Source organism: Panthera tigris, chromosome A1, assembly GCF_018350195.1.
Source record: "Panthera tigris isolate Pti1 chromosome A1, P.tigris_Pti1_mat1.1, whole genome shotgun sequence".
Taxonomy (NCBI): domain Eukaryota; kingdom Metazoa; phylum Chordata; class Mammalia; order Carnivora; family Felidae; genus Panthera; species Panthera tigris.
The window spans coordinates 13,358,080-13,378,893 of record NC_056660.1 but is presented as its reverse complement, the minus strand read 5'-3'; the positions used below and the strand labels follow the sequence as shown (position 1 = coordinate 13,378,893).

The 20,814-nt window shown below is 40.6% G+C and overlaps 1 long non-coding RNA gene across 3 annotated transcripts; it reads right to left on the bottom strand.

Moving 5' to 3' along the window:
* Positions 1-276: 276 nt before the first annotated feature.
* On the bottom strand, positions 277-20,784 carry LOC122230945. Of its 3 annotated transcripts, XR_006207970.1 has the most exons (5): positions 20,679-20,784; positions 20,496-20,592; positions 14,700-14,782; positions 4,057-4,303; positions 277-1,075 (listed from the first exon to the last, which is right to left on the bottom strand). It is a non-coding gene; the product is annotated as an uncharacterized LOC122230945 (long non-coding RNA). The 3 variants fall into 3 exon arrangements; XR_006207973.1 differs by lacking the exon at positions 14,700-14,782; XR_006207972.1 differs by lacking the exons at positions 14,700-14,782; positions 20,496-20,592 and having other exon boundaries at positions 278-1,075.
* Positions 20,785-20,814: the final 30 nt, after the last annotated feature.

Here is a 20,814-nt window from a genome sequence, read left to right as displayed (position 1 = left end):
GGCTTAATATAGGTTGGATTTTAATATTCATAACCATGGAAATAAGGTGTCTGTGCTGATGCATCATCACACACACTGCCAACCAATAGTGTGATTGGTGAGAATTGACTGTTTGGGATAGGAGAGGGTGGGAGGCCAGAATGCCTTCAGAACATTCTATGAATGAGGTGACCTAGGTGGAATCAATTGGAACTTCGTGGCCTAATGGAAGGGCTCAATTAACATTTGCTGAAATTGAATGAAATCAATCATTTATTTATTCATTCACTCAAAAATATTTTATTCAAAAATTGCAATATCCCAGAATAGTGCTGGAGGAACGAAAAGAAAGAAGTTGAGGCAGATATGTAAACAAAGCGTGACTATGTGATAGCGTGAGTGTCCTAATAATTCTCTGCCTAATGCGCTGTAAGGGTCCATAGGAGGAAGACACTAACTCCGTCAGAAGGCATCAGAGAAGGTGTAGGAGTTGTTCGCCTGTTTTCCCTCCGATGCATCCTCTGCCCTTCTCTGTCCTCTACTGTGTGTCAGGGAGCGATATTTCCAAAGCTGTCTTGTCTCCTGGCTCCCAAGGAGGCCACTGCAGAGGCACGGTGGAGAACTGAAGGGCAAGTTGAGGGAATAAATCACTGTCTCTCTTTCCGTTCCTTTGTTTGGACGGGCATTCACTCCAGTAGCTGCTGAGTTTCCTGCATGACTCCAGGTTCCACTGGGCAGGTCCCTGTCATTCCAACGTTCTCCAAGCAGCACAGCACCTTGGCTCTGCAAACACCATCTTCTTCCTGAACACCTCTTGCCTTTTCTAGTCTCTTGACTGTCCCCAGATAGGCTTCTTGGCTTTTCTATTGCCTGTGAAATCCATATTCAATAGTAAAAGTCAATGAAACACCTCAACTGCTCTTTCCCAACTCAGCCTTGGCTGATTGAGAAGCTTCCCACAGAAAGGCAGATTTAAAAGCTAGTACGATGGGGCTGATTCTACAGATTTCATTCCTTTTCATACTTAGTATTCTGCTACTGTCTTGCTTGTGGCTATAGGCAAAGTTTTAATTTGCCCTGGACTCATATTTCTTACCTAAAAAAAATCAGAAAAAATATAATGTATTTGGTCATCTTGGAATTCACTCATTCATTCATTCATGCATGCATGCATTTGGCAAATTTTGCTGAAGCTCTACCCCCTGGAGATGCCATGCCAGACCTAGGAATGTATCACTATCAGGAAAGATGTGATCCAGGTTGCACCACAGACAAAGGGAATGAAAGATGCTTGAACCACATTCACTTTTGGAAGATGCTAGCTTTGATAACAGCACCTTAATATTCATATTTCCTTTAAAGCATTACTTTTCCAGATCAGCATGCTTGATCCTTGAACAATGCAGGGGTTAATATGCTGACCTCCTGCATAGTTGAAAACCCACGTATAACTTTTGAGTTCCCCAAAACTTAACTACTAAGAGCCTACTGTTGACTGCCTTAACAATAACAGAAATGGTCAATTAACATATATTTTGTATGTTGCATGTGTTAAATACTATATTCTTATAATAAAGGAAGCTAGAGAAAAGAAAATGTTTTTAAGAAAGTCATAAGGAAAAGAAAATACATTTATAGTGCTGTACCAGAATTTATCAATCAATCAATCAATCAATCAATAAAAAGCCATGTGTAAGTGGACCCGTGCAGTTCAAACCATGTTGTTCAAGGGTTACCTGTGTTAGTAAATGACCATGTTATTGTTTGAGGATCACAAAGTCTGTGGAAATCTCTCATTAAAATTAGATGGAGGCCACAGATGTTTTTAGCTCATGCAGCTTTATAAATACAACTAAAGGAATTGTGAAATTTATAGTTTTGAATAACCCCAAAGTGATTTGCTGTAACCTTCTTAATCAACAGACCTGCAATTAGGGAACACATGCGCCCTCTTTGTGGATCACTCTGAATGAAATATGTTTGGCAAGAATTTCTTCTCAGAAACTGCTTTTGTTCAGGAATGCTTGCCCTTCCTTTATGTGCTAGGATAGGGTCTTTCACAGTGAAGAATAAATGATTATCTCAAAAGGATGAGGGATGAACTTAATCAATCCCTTATTCTGTAGGTGGGAGCATATCAAATTTATTGAATTTTGATCAGGAGAAATCTTAGTTTTATATACTTTCAGAATATAAATTTTAATATCCTCCAGAAATACATTTCAGTATCAGGAAGTTTTTCATCTTATCTAAACCTCCCAGGCTGTTCTTAGCGACGATGAAGGACAATTGGCTACAATCCTCTGTATCACAGACTGAAACCATAACTATGTGTGCATTTACTCTTCCATTCAACAAATTTTTACTGAGCATCTACTACTAAGAGTCAGGCCCTGGGATAAAATAGTGAGCAAAACCACACATGGCCCCGGAGATTTCATGGCCAAAGGATCTTTGTTTCTTATATTTTTCTTTGACCTATTTTTCCAATCATTAATTTCTATTCATACCATCTCATTTACATGCCGTGTGGTTTTGGGTAAGCCATTAATACTGTGAAATCAGTTTTCTGAACCTGTAAAATGGGGTCAGGTGTACTACTTAGTTCACAGAGTTGTTTTGAGGCTTGAATGAGCAAATTGATGCTCAACGGCTTCTCTGAGTCTCAGTTCATTTGTTTTTAAAGTGGAAATAACATTACATACTTTCCAAAATTGGGTTGAGTATTAAGTGAACTAACATATGTGAAAGCAAAGGTACGTTGCAGTTACTAAATAAATGTTATTTCCTTCCTACCTTTTTTTTTTTAGTAGTACCACTAAAAGTTACAAGAAATCCTTAATATCACAGTTGATTGCCCTCTAGGGTTACCCAACCTTGCATACAGTAAGTTAAGCATCCCACTTTGGCTCAGGTCACGATCTCACAGTTCATGGGTTCGCACCCTGCGTTGGGGTCTGTGCCGACAGCTCAGAGCCTGGAGCCTGCTTTGGATTCCGTGTCTCCCTCTCTCTCTGCCCCTCCCCTGCTTGTGCTCCATCTCTCTCTCAAAAATAAACAAACACTAAAAAATTTAACAACAACAACAACAACAACAACAACAACAACCCAGAGAGCCCTGTAAGATAAAACACAGATTTTGCAAAGCAGATAATCCATTCTCCTTCCTGACATTCTGATTACCATTTTGTGTGTTCTTAGGGCAACTCAGATTATAGTACATTTTCAATTACCTAACCAATAGAAGGGAGAAATGGTGAAAATAATCTACTATGACAGATAACCCAAACCCTGGATAGATGCAAAAATCATTAATATTCATTTATTTTAGAATGTTTGCTGATTCAATCCACGTTTATCAAAAGTCTTCCAGGCAAAGCCTTATGTTGGGTGCTATTTGTTTCAAAATAATTGTGACAACAGATTTACCCTAGCAATTGATTGGCTTGTACTTATTTTTAAATTGATTTACATTCCTTAAGCACAGGGTGGCTGATGTTAGAAGATGGGGCAGCTCAAGGTGGAGTGGTAAGAGAAGGGTCAGGCTGAGATTAGAAATTCACTCCAGCAATAGTCTGTGTGTAATTTCACCTGTAAAATGATGACTTCCCAGAAAGAAAGAAAGTTTAGCACTTCATGAGCAGGACTTTCAGCGTGAGAGAGCCTTAAGGACATTTCTACATGACTGAGCGCTACCCTCCCTCTCTATAGAGGCTGCAGTGATGACCTTCGATCATGTGCCTCCAATGGGCCATGGAGAGGGTACTGGGCACAGGATACAGATATTTCCAGTGTGAGCCTACAGGGAGCATCAGGTACTGAAAGGATGATTTAAAGACTTAGCAGGATCACCCACTTCTTCACACGATTCAACACTGGAGGATGGGATGACCAGCGAACTGTACAAAGTTAACACCAACTGATAAAACAGCAATGCATCTCTTCTACGATTTCTTTAAAATGGCCCTGGTAATTTAAGATGGAAATACCTGTTTACTGGATTTTAATTTAGTAAATTAAAATCATGCACCAAGATCATTTGGGAAATGAAGGGCAACAAAGCCAGAGTCAACTCACGAAATATGTTTTGGTCTCGACAGGGAAGCTTCTGAAGTCTGTGAAGTCTGTTTTGAGATGTCAGGGTGCTTTGGGTGTTGCTGTGACCAAGTTCCAATTCTTCCTTTAGTAAACCTAGGCAGCATTTGGCAGTATCCATTCAAGAGTATACCATTCTCATTAAATGTTCTAGCAATTCAGAGTAGTGAGTTCTTGGTGTATCAGATTTGGAGTCGGAGGGAAGAACATTGAGTAGGCACTTCTGCACCTGTGGTGGGGGTAGAGATGTCATTTACATTTTGGCATAATTATTGACAAAGTTAGGGATGAATGGATGAATACGTTGATGTGGTATTTACATTCGCTGAGAATTCAATGTAGAAAGCCGATAATTAGGATATTTGGAAACATGTAGTTTTGAACATTTTTCTCTTTCACTGGGAAAGTACATGGGACACAACTAGAAGCCCTGTATAGTGGACGGGAGACTAAGAAGATATTCATAAATTTCTCTCATGCTCCCTAATCAAAATGTTCCTGTGTTTCCTTCTCAAAAATCATCACTGTATCAGGAAACACATATCTCCGTGATATCTCCTGAATCCAAATAGGATCAAATGAAATGAGTTTATTTCTCCTTGTTCAAAAATCCTTTTTTTTTTTTTTTTTTTTTTGTACCAGGAAGAGATAAATATCTCCAAAGGAAAATGAAGAGGAACTCAGAGGAGAATCTAATTGCCCACTTCAATCACTCCCACTCAAAATGCCTGGCTAAAAGATGGGCAGACAGAGCAGCAGCCTTTTGGCAAAAATTTTAATAAAAAGAAAGGGGAAAAATTGTTCCAGCAAGAGTTCTGTAGAAAAATGGAGACAGCTGCTGCTTTTTCTCCAGCCTGCTATCTCTTTTACCAGACCCGAAGACCATCCAGTTCTTAGTTTTAATTAATCACTTGCAGGTTTGATGGTAGAGAAAAATGGGGTTCACCTACTGCCTCCTGGCCAAGGAGCAAAGTTCCCAGAGAGGGGTGGACTACATGTCAGTCAAGGAAAAAAAAAAAAAACACACTTCCAAAGAGACCAGAATGTGAATTTTTCTTAATGTTTCCTCAGTGGCTTTCATTCTCCTCACTGAGGCGACTTTGCAAGCCCTATTATCAACCCATTTTAACTTTTTGCACCCCTGTAAATTCAAACTCCGATCAACACAACTACTTTAAAGTTGTGTCCAGATCCCTCCAACATTCCGAAGCCCTCATTCAAATTCTTTCCCCTCCAGGAGGCCTTCCTTGATTAATTAAGACATCCACACTGTCTAAACTTCCTCCATCTGAGGAAAGAATCCTGGGGCCGCTTTTAGACTAAGCTGGAGCAGGGCAATTGCAAGCACTAGAATGGGAGCCAAAGAAGCAAGAAAGCCAAAGGTCAGTTTTTGAAAAGCAGCTGAGTCATACTTGAATGCAATTTAAAGGCTGTAGTTAGGACTCGAGGCTGGGACTAAGAATTTGGAACTGCAGAATTAAATCAGGAACGTAGATTTCATGCTGTTTAAGAGGAAAGCGTCAGAGTATTGACCATGAAAGAGACGAACTCCCCAGAGTCCACACTGGCTGGTAGCTGGCATCAGGGTGGAGGGAGAGTGTCAGAGCCCTACAAGGTTCTTGAACTGCTTGGCTCGCACCAAGCACTAATTAATGCATTTTCTGTTTTCTTACGTAACCCTACAAAAAACCCAGGGGCTTCTGGTGTCTTAAGGAGGTCAAGTTGGAGAAGGTCAGTTAGTGTTAACATAGAAATAAAAAGGAAATCCATTTTTTTTTACCTGCCTCTATTAAAGAACTTTCAAGGGGATCCGATTCTACATTGACTGCTCCTTTTTAATTGTCCAAGACCCTGCAGCCTTTCTCATCACAAACTCCAAACTTCCTTCACTGCTCAGCCTGAGATTTTCTTCACTCTGTTCCCCTGGCAGGAGTCCTTCATTATGTACCTAGTGAAACCTCTCGACTATTCTTACAGGTTTCTTCTCAGTCTTCTGTTTGGTCCTCTCAACCCATTGTCCAGATTCTACATCAGACAGATCAAGGACCTGGACTAGCCCAGCCTTGTTAGCAGGCAGGAAGTTGGGGAAGAAGGCGGCAGGCTGTGCTCATTAGTGAGTCTTGGCTCCCGCTCAGCTTTTTGTCTTTTATGTTCCCCTGCATCGATCCTCTTGTTTTTGATGAGCCCTGCTTTTCTGACCCCAGTAAAATAGTCTGTCCCATCACTCTGACCTTTCCAGATTTGAATTCCTAGAGGATAAGGTCTAAAATATTAGGCACTTTCGAATCACTTACTGTGTGATGCAAATAAGCTACTTGTAATCAGAATGACAGTGGGGAAGATTAGATCTGAAATGACTTAGAGAAAAGTGGAAACGCAGGGCTGAATCTCGTTGGGTAGGTGTCCAGTTGAGTCAGGGGCAGTAGGAAGGATTGAAGACACTGGCATATCTACTCAACTTCTTAATGATCTTTTCACAGTAACCCATTTGCTTTGAGGACTACATAAGGTAGTGTTGTTATAGAAACATAATCCCGAATATAGGGAACATTTAGGGAGGAATATTAATAATAGATACCATTTACTGAAAATTCACTACATGCTAGACTCTATTACATACTTTGATAGTTCTTATAATAGACCTAAAATGTAGCTATTTATCTATCCCCATTTTACAGTTATAGATGCTGAACCTCATTCTGAAGAATTTATCTAAGGTCATGCAATGAATAAATGACAGAACAGTAAATTAAACTCATGCTTTCTTCACCATTAATCTGGATTCACAAATGCACCTACCCATACACAGAACACATGCCTCATGTGACTACATGTACCAGATACAGGACACATGCACAGCATGTATAGGACATATTTATATACCTACTTATTTATACCTAGAACTATATGTGTGTCAGACCAAATAGAACTATTAAGAATAGAAAGAGGCAGTGGGTTAATATTGTTGTGACCAAAGGGATCAAATTTCATCTGAAACAAAATTCAGTTTTATAGGAGGTTTTCAAAAGGACAGAATTATCAATTATTTTGGTTTATCCTCACATGCTATCACTGCAGTTACTCATTTTTCTTGTAATGTGAATTTTATAACTAAACTTAAGGAAATAGTTTTCCATTTAACTTAAAGATATCCACGGGGTATGTGAACTTGATTTTTAAAGTGGGGGAAGGTAAAAGATAAAAGCAGAGCGTGGAATGTGGGCATGGGGGGAGACCAGAAAGGCTCATGTCTTCATTCAATTCTGTGTCAGTTACGACCACCCCTTCCATACCCAACACATAGCAAACGTGTTACTGAGAAGGTGGATGCGAAGTCTCCATGTTCCGGGAGCTCATCTTCTGATAAGTCAATAATGAATAAATGTGATTGGTGCTCAATGTTCTCAAGCCATGGGACTGCAAAGGAGAGAGCAACTCATTCTATAGATACACGGATGGATTGAAAAGGAAGTTTTCTGCTGTGTCATAGGATGGAAAGGCATTTTAAAAATGGAGAACAAGAGGCGCCTGGGCGGCTCAGTCAGTTAAGCATCTGCCTCTTGATTTCGGCTCAGGTCATGATCTCATCATCATGAGACTGAGCCCTGCATTGGGCTCCATGCTGAGTGTGGAGCCTGCTTAGCCTTCTCTTTCTCCCTCTCCCTCTGCTCCTCCCCAGTTTGTGTACACACGTGCAAGCTCTCTCTCACTCTAAAAAGAGAGAAATAAGAAAGAAAGAAAGAAAGAAAGAAAGAAAGAAAGAAAGAAAGAAAGAAAGAGAAAAAGAAGGAAAGAAGAAAGAAAGAAAGAAAGAAAGAAAGAAAGAAAGAAAGAAAGAAAAGGAAAGAAAGAAAGAAAGAAAGAAAGAAAGAAAGAAAGAAAGAAAAGGAAAGAAAGAAAGAAAGAAAGAAAGAAAGAAAGAAAGAAAGAAAGAAAGAGAAAGAAAGAAGAAAGAAAAGTTTAAAAAAATGGAGAACAAAGGATAGGACAGTTCTATTGGGAGTTCCTGCATGAGCAAAGGTAGGGAGTTGCAGAACAGGCAGTGCTTGCAGAAAAACAAAGTAATTAGCTAGTTGACTACTTGGGGTTGGACAATAGGTACGGACCAAAGGAAAGCAAGTGGGATTAAAAATGTCTGGGGCCCTGCTGGAAATAGATACATTCAAGTATTCTTCTGGTTCTCAAGGAAAACATGGAAGCTGTCTTCTTTGGATCAATATTGAAAAGTTGGCACAGCTAGAGGAATTTTTTTTGTTTAATAATTGGGCTTCACTGTCTCTCTCACCAGCTGAGAGAGGAGTTAGTTTCTTTTATAGTTAGTTTCTTTAAATATTAGTTTCCATGACTTCATTAACAAATTGCTAAAAGAACAGACATTTATTTTCTTACAGTGGTGGAGGACAGAGGTCCAAAATGATGTTAGAGGTCTAAAACCAAGGTGCCAGCAGGGCTGGTTCCTTCTGGAGGCTCCCAAAAAGAATCAGGTCCTTGTCTCTTCCAGCTTCTGATGGCTGCACACGTTCCCTGGCTTGTGACCACATCACTCCAATCTGCTCTGTCACATTGCCTTCTCGTCTCTACTCAAATCTTCCCTCTTTCTCTCTCATACAAGGACACTTGTGATTACATTTGTGGAAGATCCTGGCAAGCTCTCTATATCCAGATCCTTAATATAATCACCCTGCAAGGTTCTTTTTGCCATATAATAATTACAAACTCCAGGAATCCAGACGTGGTTGTCTTTGGATACCGTTATTCAGCCTACCGCAAGCATCTTGGCCTCTCAGTTCTTTGGTCCTTCCCAGATGGACTGTTTGTGTCTCCAGACACTGCTGAGATGTGTTTGGCTCCTTGGGCTGCACATTTCTCTTTCAGTGAACTCTGCAGCCATCTGAACCAATTGTGGCCTTGAGGTCTGCGTCTCTTCTGTGGAGGGTAGAATCTGGCTGAATGATCCTTGAATGACAGGATTTGATGTAAATAACATGGGGCAGGGAATGGCAGCTGCTGATAGCTAAGCAATGCCAGCAATGAAAGGATCAGAACACATGGAAGAAGGTGCTAGGACATGTTGAAAATTCGGGTGCTTGCTGTTGGTACAGGGCCAGATCGATAAGAACAAGGGACAGAGAAAGGGCAGTTTGCAGACAAATTTCTGCAGACATCAAAGTCCCTCTTTCCAGTTTTGCCCTGGAGCCATCTTCTTTTGTTGTTTTTCCCTGCCCACGTCCAATCTGTCACACTAGCCTGCTGGTTCTGTCTCTTTACATCCCTGTGTCTATTCTTTTCCCATCTGATCATTTACATCTACGAGGCTCTGATTCCCTGACCTGGTCCATGAAAACCTGAACTGCTCATGTTCGCCACTCAAGCCTCTCTGGCGATCACACCAGCTGCATTTCTCTCTTCATTTGTCTTGCTGGTCTCTTTTCTGTTTCAGTGCAAATGATCAATCCCTATCGTTTTCTCCAGAGACCCTTCCCTCTTACCTTTATCTCAAGGCACGGTTGAGCTCCCTATTTGGGAGCTGGGAAAACTATCTTGCCTAGTTTTCCTTATGTCATCGTACATAGTACTTCTCTTTCTTTTCAGTGGTCGCATTTTCTGGCCTGCCTGCCTTCCACATCTCTGGAAATTTCGTGACACGGAAGCCCCTAATCCCATCAACATTGGCTAAAATACCACCTTCTCCATTAGCTCTGTAATTAAATGGAGAGTCAGTGTGGTGCAGTCTTCCAGCCGCAAGGGCACTGAGTACTTTCACTTTATACGTCATTGGGTGGTGGTAAGGCTGGAATTATACGGCACGGGAGCTTAGAATAATGTGGGGATGTAGGAAGCACTCAGTAAACATTAGCAGTTGTCATTATCATCATGATTACTGGTTAGTACCCTTAGTTTTACACTAAAGATCAGTTCTTTCTCACATTATTGATCAGTTAATATATGTAGATCCGTTCTTTCTAGTTTGCCTATCTTGTCCATTTTTGTAGCAAGTCTATATCAGTACAGACTACTTTTGAAAATGTGTTCTGCAGGGGCGCCTGGGTGGCTCAGTCGGCTAAGCGTCCGACTTCGGCTCAGGTCATGATCTCACAGTTTGTGAGTTTGAGCCCCGCATCGGGCTCTGCTGACAACTCAGAGCTCAGAGCCTGGAGCCTGCTTCGGATTCTATGTCTCCCTCTCTCTCTCTGCTCCTCCCCTGCTCATGCTTGGTCTCTCTCTCCTTCAAAAATAAATAAAAAATTAAAAAGAAAAAAGAAAATGTGTTCTGCAGTTCAATGACTAATGTTTTGATTAGTGTCTAGCACAGGACAAAGCCTTTAAGGACATTTATGAAGAATCGCTCAAATATGATAATTCTTTAAAAAGAAAGATTATAAAGAAGAAAAGAAACTATCGATGCCTCACACCACCTTCATCACGTGCTCTACTCATTACCATAATCCAGAGCCATCAGCACACAGAGACGGCGGAAGTGACAATTTATCATGAGAGTTGGGACTGAGCGTTCTGACTTGATTGGACTTATTCTCTTAACCAATGCCAACTGTCAGGGGTAAAAAGGATGGCTCATATAAGCAACTTGAATTTCAAAAGTGGTTTCTGTCTTCCTGATCTGATGTAAGTTTATCACCCGATCAAGTGAGAAAAAGACCTGTTTAAGGTTATGTCAGGTGACACTGTTCTTCAGATTGAACTGAGCATTCTCCTGATCCAAATCTATCAATGTGTAGACCTTCTGCTTCATTTGTATTCACTCCCTAAGAGTGTGCCATATGCACTTACAAAGAAATACACATCTGTATCTGTAGGAGAGGGCCAGGCATCTCTGAAAAGAAGCCAGCCAGAAGGAAAAGGACAGATTCTGTCTACCTTGCTCACCAATGCATGGCATGAGGCGCAACATGATGAACACATTGAAAGTGTATCATAGAGGGGTGCCTGGGTGGCTCAGTTGGTTAACTATCTAACTCTTGATTTTGGCTCAAGTCCTGATCTCACAGTTTGTGAGATTGAACCCCATGTCAGGCTCTACACTGGCAGTGCAAAGCCTGCTTGGGATTCTCTCCCTCCCTCTCTCTCTCTGCACCTCCCTTGTGCTCTCTCTCTCTCTCTCTCTCTCTCTCAAAATAAATAAATAAACTTAAAAAAAAATAAAGTGTGTCATTGATAAATGAACAAGTGAATGAACTGACAAGTCCAGGGACCGTGGAGGAGACATGACTTCTCTTCCTTTGAATATGAGAACACGGTTCCTCCTTGTCTATCCTCTACTGTAGGTCAGGTTGAGCACAACTTCGGAGTGTCTTCTCTGTAGAAGTCTGCTTAGGCCTTGAGGCCCCTAAAGGGAGGGGTGGAACAGGGAGTATCACAGTTGCTCCATCCTCTCTCTTCAAGGTCCACAAGGGCTAACTTAGGATGCATTAGCTCATTAAAGCCTTTATTCTAATGTAGTTACTATGCCTTTATTTTCTCCTTAAAGTGCAAATTATGAAGATTGCTTGTGTGAAAACTGACCTTTTTTTTTTTTTTTTTTTACAAAATGTTTCCATACAGTCAACATGCCTTTGCAGTGTCATTTAGAAATATATTTGAGGCATTAAAAAGCAAAGAGAACTAGCATTATTTCTCTCTCATTTTCTGGAACAAAATTCCTACCCTTTTTTAAAAGGTAAAAAAAATAATACGTTTCTATACCATCCCCCAAAACAGTTTTTAGAAATACTTACCAGGTGCCAAGTAGTACTTGGTAGTGGATATTTGTTGGGATTAGCTGCCCAGCAACCACCTAGCTTTTCTACTTGGAAAGAATCCCATAGAAGTTGAAGGGAGACAGATATTAGGTTTAGTAGCTCCTTGGCTGCTAGAAGGTAAACACATGAACACGCCTGGTCCATCCAGTGCCCTCACCAAGGCATAGAATCCAGAGCCTATAATGTAAATACCTGAGAACAGCTTGGAAGTCTGGCTGACTCGCAGCGATGGTGCTCTGGTAAGTTGCAGGCCTCTATGGTAGCAGCATCCTGTATTCAGTAGGTGCTCGTGGTATCCATGCCCATGGTGATGATGCACAGTAAACCACAACGGTGACCGCAGCCTCCTGGCCACGTTCCTTAGAAGGCACAATTGAAGTTGTGTTTCTGGCTGCCTGGACTTTTCATGGCTCCTGACTTCTTCAAATCTGGTTTTAAAGCCTTCTCACTGATACTGGAAGAAGATGGTCTTCCAAAAGTTTCAGTGCAAATCAAACGACATTTATCAAAATTCAATGAGAAAATATGGTACCTAGCTCCTAGGCATTTATAGTTACAGATAAGCCTGTCTTTCAACAACCTTAATAACATATGTAAAAACGAAGATTCACAAATCCAATAAATTAAATGTGAGTATTTCTTTCATCCTAAAGGTTTTCGATAAATTGTTAACTCCCCTGTGGATTCCGAATAATGTAAGGGATATATAGACAATGCATTAAAATAAATATAGCTATCAAAATAGCCCACAAGAGGACACATTTAGTTAAAAAATATGTAGGGTTGCAATGGCAAAATGGCAATCTTGCATTCAGATGTCAAAATCTGAATTTGTAGGGAGGATGAGCAGATCTGAATTGTGGAGACTTGAAGCTCTTCTCCAGGCCCTGGTCTTCTCAGAACAACTGCTCTTTAGGGCTTTCCTCTTACACTTGGATTCCTGGATCTGAACCTCTTCAATTCAGCTAACACAATCCATCCTTTGAACAAAGCATTGCGGTATTTACCTAAGGACAGGGTAGAAGTGGTGGTTGTGGAGTTTATAGTTCATTTTAGAAGCACCGCCTTTCTTGATTTGCCTTCATACTGCGAGCACTTTGTTCCTCTTCGAAAAACATGTACTTATCATATTTCACTGTAATCAAGGAACCAAAAATAGTTCTGAAATGGGCTTAGCATCTTTACTCCAGGTGTGGAGTTTCTGTTGTTCTTTTCTGTCTTCAGGCCATGGTGGAAGAATCCACCTGGTTGTTTAGATTTCTGCGGCAATGTCAGATGGTATGAATTCATCTGCACCCACCTAGTCGATATCTTAATTTTTAAACTATCTTAGAGAGAGATCCTAAGAGGAAATCAATCAATGGTGAAAATGAAGAAACATGGCTCTAATAATGGATAGCACTTCACTTTACTACATGGAAATTTGAAAGTACTATTAACAAGAGTAGTAAATGAAAAGTATAGTCTCTGTTGTATTTGTGGTTTTCTTAAGCCTTAAATGATCCCAGATTTGGGGGAGGAGAAAGCGAAAGGGAAGTTCACTAAGCTCTGATATTTACATTTCTCCCAGTCTCTGTGCCTAAGAAAAATGTCCTGTTTAAAAATGTGTGCAAAAATCCGTATATATAAGTAAGCATATACTTATAGCTGAAGAACCTTGTCTTGATAACTGTGCTCCTATATTTTAAAACTAATATCAACTTTTAAAAATGCTGAGTTGATTGCAATTTCTGAAGCTTTAAAGGCAAATTTGGCATTGCTGGAATCTTCATTGTGCTTCTTCTGGGTGATGAACTGATTCTTCTCTGAAACTCAACCTTCTTCCGTCGAGCCCCTTCATGCCTTCCAAGCACTTTTACAAAACTTTGCTCTGGGTAAGTTGAAATCTTTGGATGACCACGTTCTTTCATTCCTTCCCTGCTACCTATAAGCTGCCCTCCTCCCAAATTCAAAGGAGCAGGGACTCTCCTACTCTCCAGCGTCGGCACTGTGAATTCATGCCCTCTGCTCCCCCAGAGACTCCTCCATCAACTCCTCTCTTTTTTCTTTAGCCTCCCTTTACTACTGACACCCCCTTCTTATGCCTCCCTCACTCTTAACATAGAAACATATAGTCAGTTATCCCTCATGTGAGAGCCAAAACGCCAACATTTTATTAAGCCCTAAACATTCTCTGTGTCAGCTCTTTGAGGGACAAACCCAGCCCTGCTCTGTCTCTTACTCACTCTGACCCTGTGGTCTGACTTCCAATCCCACCCGCTGCGACAAGGCTCTGACACAGGCCCCCGATTATCCACAATCATGGAAGCCAGCAGACTCATCCCAGTTCATATCTCACTAGATCTGCCTTATATTTGATCCTAATGGTCACAACCTCAAATTAAAAACTCTCCTTGGGGAGCCTGGGTGGCTCAGTTGGTTAAGCATCCCACTTAGGCTCAGGTCAAAATCTTGTGGTTTGTGGGTTTGTGCCCCACATTGGGCTCTGAGCTGATGGCTCAGAGCCTGGAGCCTGCTTCAGATTCTGTGTCTCCCTCTCTCTCTCTGCTCATCCCCTGCTCACTTGTGTTCTGTTTCTCTCTCTCTCAAAAATAGATAAACATTAAAAAATTTTAAAAAGCCTCTCCTTCATTGGCTCCTCTGGCATTTCTCTCTTAAGGTTTCCATGCTTCCCCTCTGACCTCTCTTTACCACGTATAGATTTATTATTTTGGGCCAAACTTTTGATATTCCCCAGGATTATGTCCTTAACACTGCCCTCTCCCCTTTATGTTTCCCACCAAAGCCCATGGTTTCATTTATGACCGATACTCTGGTGATCCCCTAATCCATATTGTTCATAGATCTTTCTGTCAGCCTCCAGCTCACATTTTCTGTAATGTGTGAGACATGTCCAAGACTTAATTTGTTACACTGTTGCTCCAATCCTAACTTTGCATCCTCCAGTGACCCTAGGAGGAAACAAAGACACAGATAACATCTTAGATATTTTCTGCATTGACCCTGATTCCGCCATGCTTCCCATCTGTTACTAATTCCTATATTCTGCCTTAAGCCAGATTCTCTGTAAACCACCATCTCTTTCTTGACCATGGCCATTTCTCTAGTCTTAGTTTCAGGACCATATTCCTTCTCCTCTTGACCACTGTAACAGCTTCCTGAGAACTGGTTTCCGCCCTGCCTCTACTCCCTCTACTGTAATGCTCTTTACTGCTGCCATAGCAGTGTTTTCTGAATCACAAAACTGCTTATGTGACTCCTTTGTTTGAAAACTGTAAATGTCCACATCCTTCATAGAGTTTTCAGGATAAAGAGCCAATCCCTTAGTTTAATGTGCAAGGTCTTTGTGTTTTAGACTCCTCTCTTCTCTGTACGATATTTCCAAAGTTTGTTTCCAGGAATACAGGGGGAAAGAGGGAGAGGGGTTCTTTTTTCCCACTGAAGGCCTTTCATATGTTAATGTGCACTATTAGTCTACCAGAGGTGATAACAGTTTATAACCATACGGTGTTTCCTCAAATTGTTTGGCGGAGGCATCTTTTTTTCCAAGGACACTTGCCCTTAGACACTATAGTGTAGCCAAATGGAGATTCTTGAGGTTCCCAGGAAATATACTTTTTTTAAATATGAAATTTATTGTCAAATTGGTTTCCATACAACACCCAGTGCTCATCCCAACAGGTGCCCTCCTCAACACCCATCACCCACCCTCCCCTCCCTCCCACCCCCCCATCAACCCTCAGTTTATTCTCTTATCGTTTGGCTCTCTCCTGTGAAAATATGCTTTTTTTTCACCTCTGCCTCACACAGGCGTACCCCTCTGCCTACCATATCTTTTCCTGATGGTTCCTATTTTTTTTGTAGGATTAGTATCACTGCCTCTGAGCATTCCTCCCTGCTTGTCTTCACCTCCTGGATCTGATTTTGAATTTTTTCCCCCGTGTGCCCGTTAAACTCCAGTCAAAGTGTATACAATGTATTCACATCTGACTCTGTAACAGTCAGACTATGTCCTATTTCACTTTGTGTCATAGGCATCAATATATATTGCCTGGCACAGAATAGATGTTCAATAACTGTTTGCTGGATTTAAAATGAATAAATGGGTTGGGTTGGAGAAGAGGCAAATGTGACCCAAGATATGGCATTCTTGTGGAAAGGTTTGTGATCAGGACAATGGCTGCAACCAGCTGTGCGCTTCTTAGAAGGGGAGGGCTGGAATGTAAGGGGGGAGAGTAGAGAGAGCTTAGGGAGAGAGGGAACAAATGTCCTGCTGGAGGAACTGGATTGGGGCCTTGCTTCCCTGCTAATCTATAATGGATAATTTAACAAAATCAGATTTTTAAATGACTTTTGTCTGATCATTAAAAAACATTTACGTTTGTTATGGAAAATGTGGAAGTCGCAGGGAAGCACAGTGAAGAAAATATTACCATTACTAAAAAAAAAAAATCGTTCTTAAGATCCAGGATGAAGTTGCCGCTCAGATCAGCAAAATTGAATTATACTAACATTATTTTGAGACATGCTTTTCTTTATTTAATGATGGGCTATAATCATTTTTCCAGGTCATTTTATATTCTTACACAATGTGATTTTTAATAACCGCAGTGCATTCCATTGTATGCTTCCTCCAACTTTGTTTGATCATTAATTATTATTGGATATTAGGCTGTTTAAAATTTTTTACTACTTTAAATAACATCACGATGAAGGTACTTGTACTTAAGAAATTTCTGGGTCAAAGGGTTCGTACATTCTGGTGATTCTGATTGCAATTTGTCTTTTAGAAAGATGATATCAATTTGTACTTTAATCAACAGTATATGAGAGTGATAATTTTCACTCATTCTCATCAATTGGATTCCAAAAAGAACTCTCTCCTATTTGGGAGATAAAAAATGGTATCTCCCTTAATTTCAGGGTTTTTTTTTTGTTATTAATGATATTACAACTTTATTCATTAAGTTTTTGACCATTTGTATTTTTCCTTTATAAAATGTCCTTTGTCCATCTCTATTGGGCTATATATTTTGATTTTATGGATGAATATGTAATGTGGATTATTACTAAATTACCTTTTGAAACACAGATTAGTGTTATTAAAATAGTTAATGATAAATATTACAGATGTTCTAAAACTAAAAATTTAGATGTCAGTAAATCCTTAAAACTAGATGGCAGCCATTTAGTCTTGGTAGTTCTCAAGAATGAAATTGTAGAATTTTTGGCCAATTAATTGCTTCCCTCTCATCTGTGTTCCCAGAATATACTTTATTATATTATATTTTTATTTTATTTTTTTAATTAAACATGTTTTTTAATGTTGATTCATTTTTGAGAGACAGAGACAGGACAGAGCATGATCAGAGGAGGGGCAGAGAGAGAGGGGGACACAGAATCCAAAGCAGGGTCCAGGCTCTAAGCTGTTAGCACAGAGCCCAACGTGAGGCGGGAACTCATGGACGGGGAGATCATGACGTGAGACAAAGTCGGCCACTCAACTGACTGAGCCACCCAGGTGCTCCCCAGAATATATTTTAAATCATACCATATGCAAGTATTCTTAATTATGTTTTGACCAGCACGCTCTGTGTGGGCCTTTGAGTGAAGGACCACAGTCTTTGGATTTAGAAAAAGCTGGGTTAGAAGCTCCACTTTTATAGTTCGTGAATTTGAAATTCAGTCTCCCTAAAGTTGTTTTATTTTCTGTAACAAATCGGCTTAACAAACAATTGGGTTAATATCTTTGACACTGGGTTAGTGTTTAAGTGAGATATGATAGAAAAGGAGTCTAGGTCAATACTTAGAACATAGTAGATGTGCTATAATGAACCTAATAATAGTATTTCGTGATTGTTTACTATATATGATCTGGACAAAAAAATAATAATAGTGCACAAGCTTTGGCAAAACTCTGCCTCGTCCACACTAAGGAAGAGTCTGTCTTGCCAGCTTTGCTCCTGGCTCCATGTCTAAGCCTGGAGGTTTTGTGAGATCAGTTGGATGACAGACCAGACTACAGAGTTACAGTGAAAAAGGTGCTGAAGACGGATCTCCATGAGGCTGTGAGGCGACTGAGCCTCTGGCTGAAATAAACAGGCAAGATCTTCTGGCTCCAGAGCCTGTGTCCTTGCCAAATTTAATATATTTTAAACCAAATTTTTTATATATTTCCTAGACTGAGTTCCCTTCCCAATAATCTAGTTTCTGTGAGCAGCGTCCCTTTGGAGTCATCTCTATTTCCACTCTTTTCCTTAATTTGTCATCCTGTTGAGCTTTCTGAAATGTTTGCTAGAATCTCCCTTTCTGCTCCCATGTCTGCTGCCTAGTGTGGGTCCTCATCAATTTTGATTTGGGCAAATGCAGCTGCCTGCTTTCCTGTCTCCCAACTGGAGACCCTCCATGACATGATTGCTCGCCATCTACGTCAAATCCAAGTCCTCTTGTTCTCTTAAAGCCCTGTCATTTTGTTACCAGGTTTGGATCCTTAGACCCAGCAATTATACAAACAAGGTTGGACCCCAAATTTAAAAGCACTGGCAAGTCTTAACTGGGGCAACAGCTGCAGTGGAAGGGAGACACAATCACGACAAAGGTGCCAGATGGACTCCCTGAACAACAGCGGGAAAATACAGGGAGTTGGGCACACAGGAACAGTTGACAAAACATGCTTATTCATACATCATATATTGCATTTGCATGTTAAGTCTTCACCTCTGGGGATGATTTTTAGCATTGTAATGAGGGGAAACGTCTGTGAAAAGTCACACTTGGCAGCCATCTTGTCTTGGACTAATTTGAAGGGTCTAGGCTTGCTTCTTGGCTGGTGCTTTGCTCTGCAAGAAAAAGCAATAGCTGCCAGCAGGTTGTTCTACAAGAAAAGTGATAACAGTCACCAGGGAGTGTCCCTCGTGCATAGGAGCTTGTTTCCCGGATCCCTGACTCTCTCATCAGTTTGGCCCCTATATTCATTGTATTCAGTCACACTTTTTCCTACTATCCGGTGTGACCTTTCTGTCCTGCAGAACACAAATCATGCTTATTTTTGGTGCCCCTGGTGCTCTTCCTTCTGCTCAGAGCAACCTATCAAAATCCTGAGCACCTCTCAAGGCTTAGCTTGCGTTCTTTCCTCCATGAGGCTTTCTCAGATTTGTGTCTTACTTTTCTGAGTCCCTGTTCCCTGATAATTACATTTAAGGTCAATGGTTTTTGTGTATCGTTTTTTTCTCTGCAGCCCTGCTGTGGAGACTCTGGAGGGAATGCTCATCTATACACATCTATGGCTTTTCCAGTGACTGGTCCAGGTCTGGTACACATACTTTCTATCAATGCCTTATGAATAGGATGTGGCTGCAGTGGGACAGCCCCAGACTGTCAGGGTCCTTTCTGCCCCCGAGCCTTCATTTGCTGCTGGGAATGCTCCCTCCCTCTAGCGCATCCTGTACAGTCCTTGATGATCTGCCGATCTTTCTTGCCAACCACAGCTCTTTCTCTTTTTCTCTCCCGAAGATTTTTCTGGTGTATATTGATCTCCGCCCTTCCTACTCTGCGCAGCACAAATTGTCATCTCTATCCTTTTTGACACTTAACTGTATGCTGTTGGTTATAGCCACATCAGTACTTCATGTTTGGTGAGCTGTGAGCATTTTCTACTTTGAGAAGCCTGGGGCCTGTTTTCAGGCTGAGGAGCGTCCTTATGTTTCCCTTCTTCCACTCTCAGGCCCTAGGGATAACTCAGCCTTTCTTTCGTCTTTGCAATAACCTCTACCTACTTTATTTCTTGGGTTCTTTTACTATTAACACTGGCTGAAGTCAGCCCCTTGTATTATGCAAACAAGCATAGAGTTCTTTTAAATTTTTAGGGCTCAGCTAATAACTAAAGGGAATATGAATTTGAAGGAAAATACAGGGATGCTACACAGATACACAAAATAAGCTACACAAATATAAGGAATAATATTATCTTTATAATATTTTATTTATCATTTCTGATATTGTTTACCAGCTGCAACCCAGAAAGGCTGCTTATCTCTAGCATTTTTCTTGTAATTGAATAACTTAGTTACTTGCACAACAATTTACTATGCATAAGGCACTGGGTTAGCACTGAGATTGGCAGATGGATAAGACAGAATTCCTGCCGTTAACCTACAAATATGCTCAAGCCCTTGTATTGGAAAAAGTACCAAATTCTCCTTATACCTCCTCATTTCTTCAGAACCTACAACATAGGTCTTAAAAGTCCCATTTTTCCATTGAGCTCTTTAGTCCTTAAAGTATAATTAGAGGGGGAATAATAGGCTCTAACTAGTGTCTTATAGTTGCAACTTCATCATAACTATAAAATGTTGGAACTGGCATTTTTAATATGAATGGTGGAAGCTATCCATGGACATGAGATTTATCATTCTAAGTAATTCTCTTGGGAGTCTACACATTTATTTCACTGATGTTGCTCTCGTTAAAAAACATTTTTTAGCATCTTTTTAGATATTGTTTTCAAACCAATCTGATCGCCATTTAGGCAAATTATACCCAACACATTTTAGCTGCACTTAATTTTGTATCCTAAATAGTAGACTCTAGCTTAATCACAAAACTTATTTTTTAGACTCAGCTTAGAATAACTTCTGGTTATTTCCAAAAAATATACATACGTACCCCCAGATGGTAAAAATTTGGCACTTTGGGGTAGATCTCGCACAAAATGTGCTTGTAGTTCTAAAAACAGATCATCAAATGGAATTCTCCGTAGGTTCTGAGCAAGGACAGAATGATTAAACTTTGTGTAAAGCTTCCCAAAGGGGTCATTTTGATTGACAATCCCATGCTAGGTTGGGTTACCTGGAGATAGACTTTGAGATGTAAAGTTGCCTGCGGAGCGCGTCCTGGGAAATGCTCTTGGGAGCACTTCTTTACCCTGTAAAGAAGTGAGAAAAGTAGGACTGGGTAGAAGGGAGAAGCGGACTCTCAACACAAC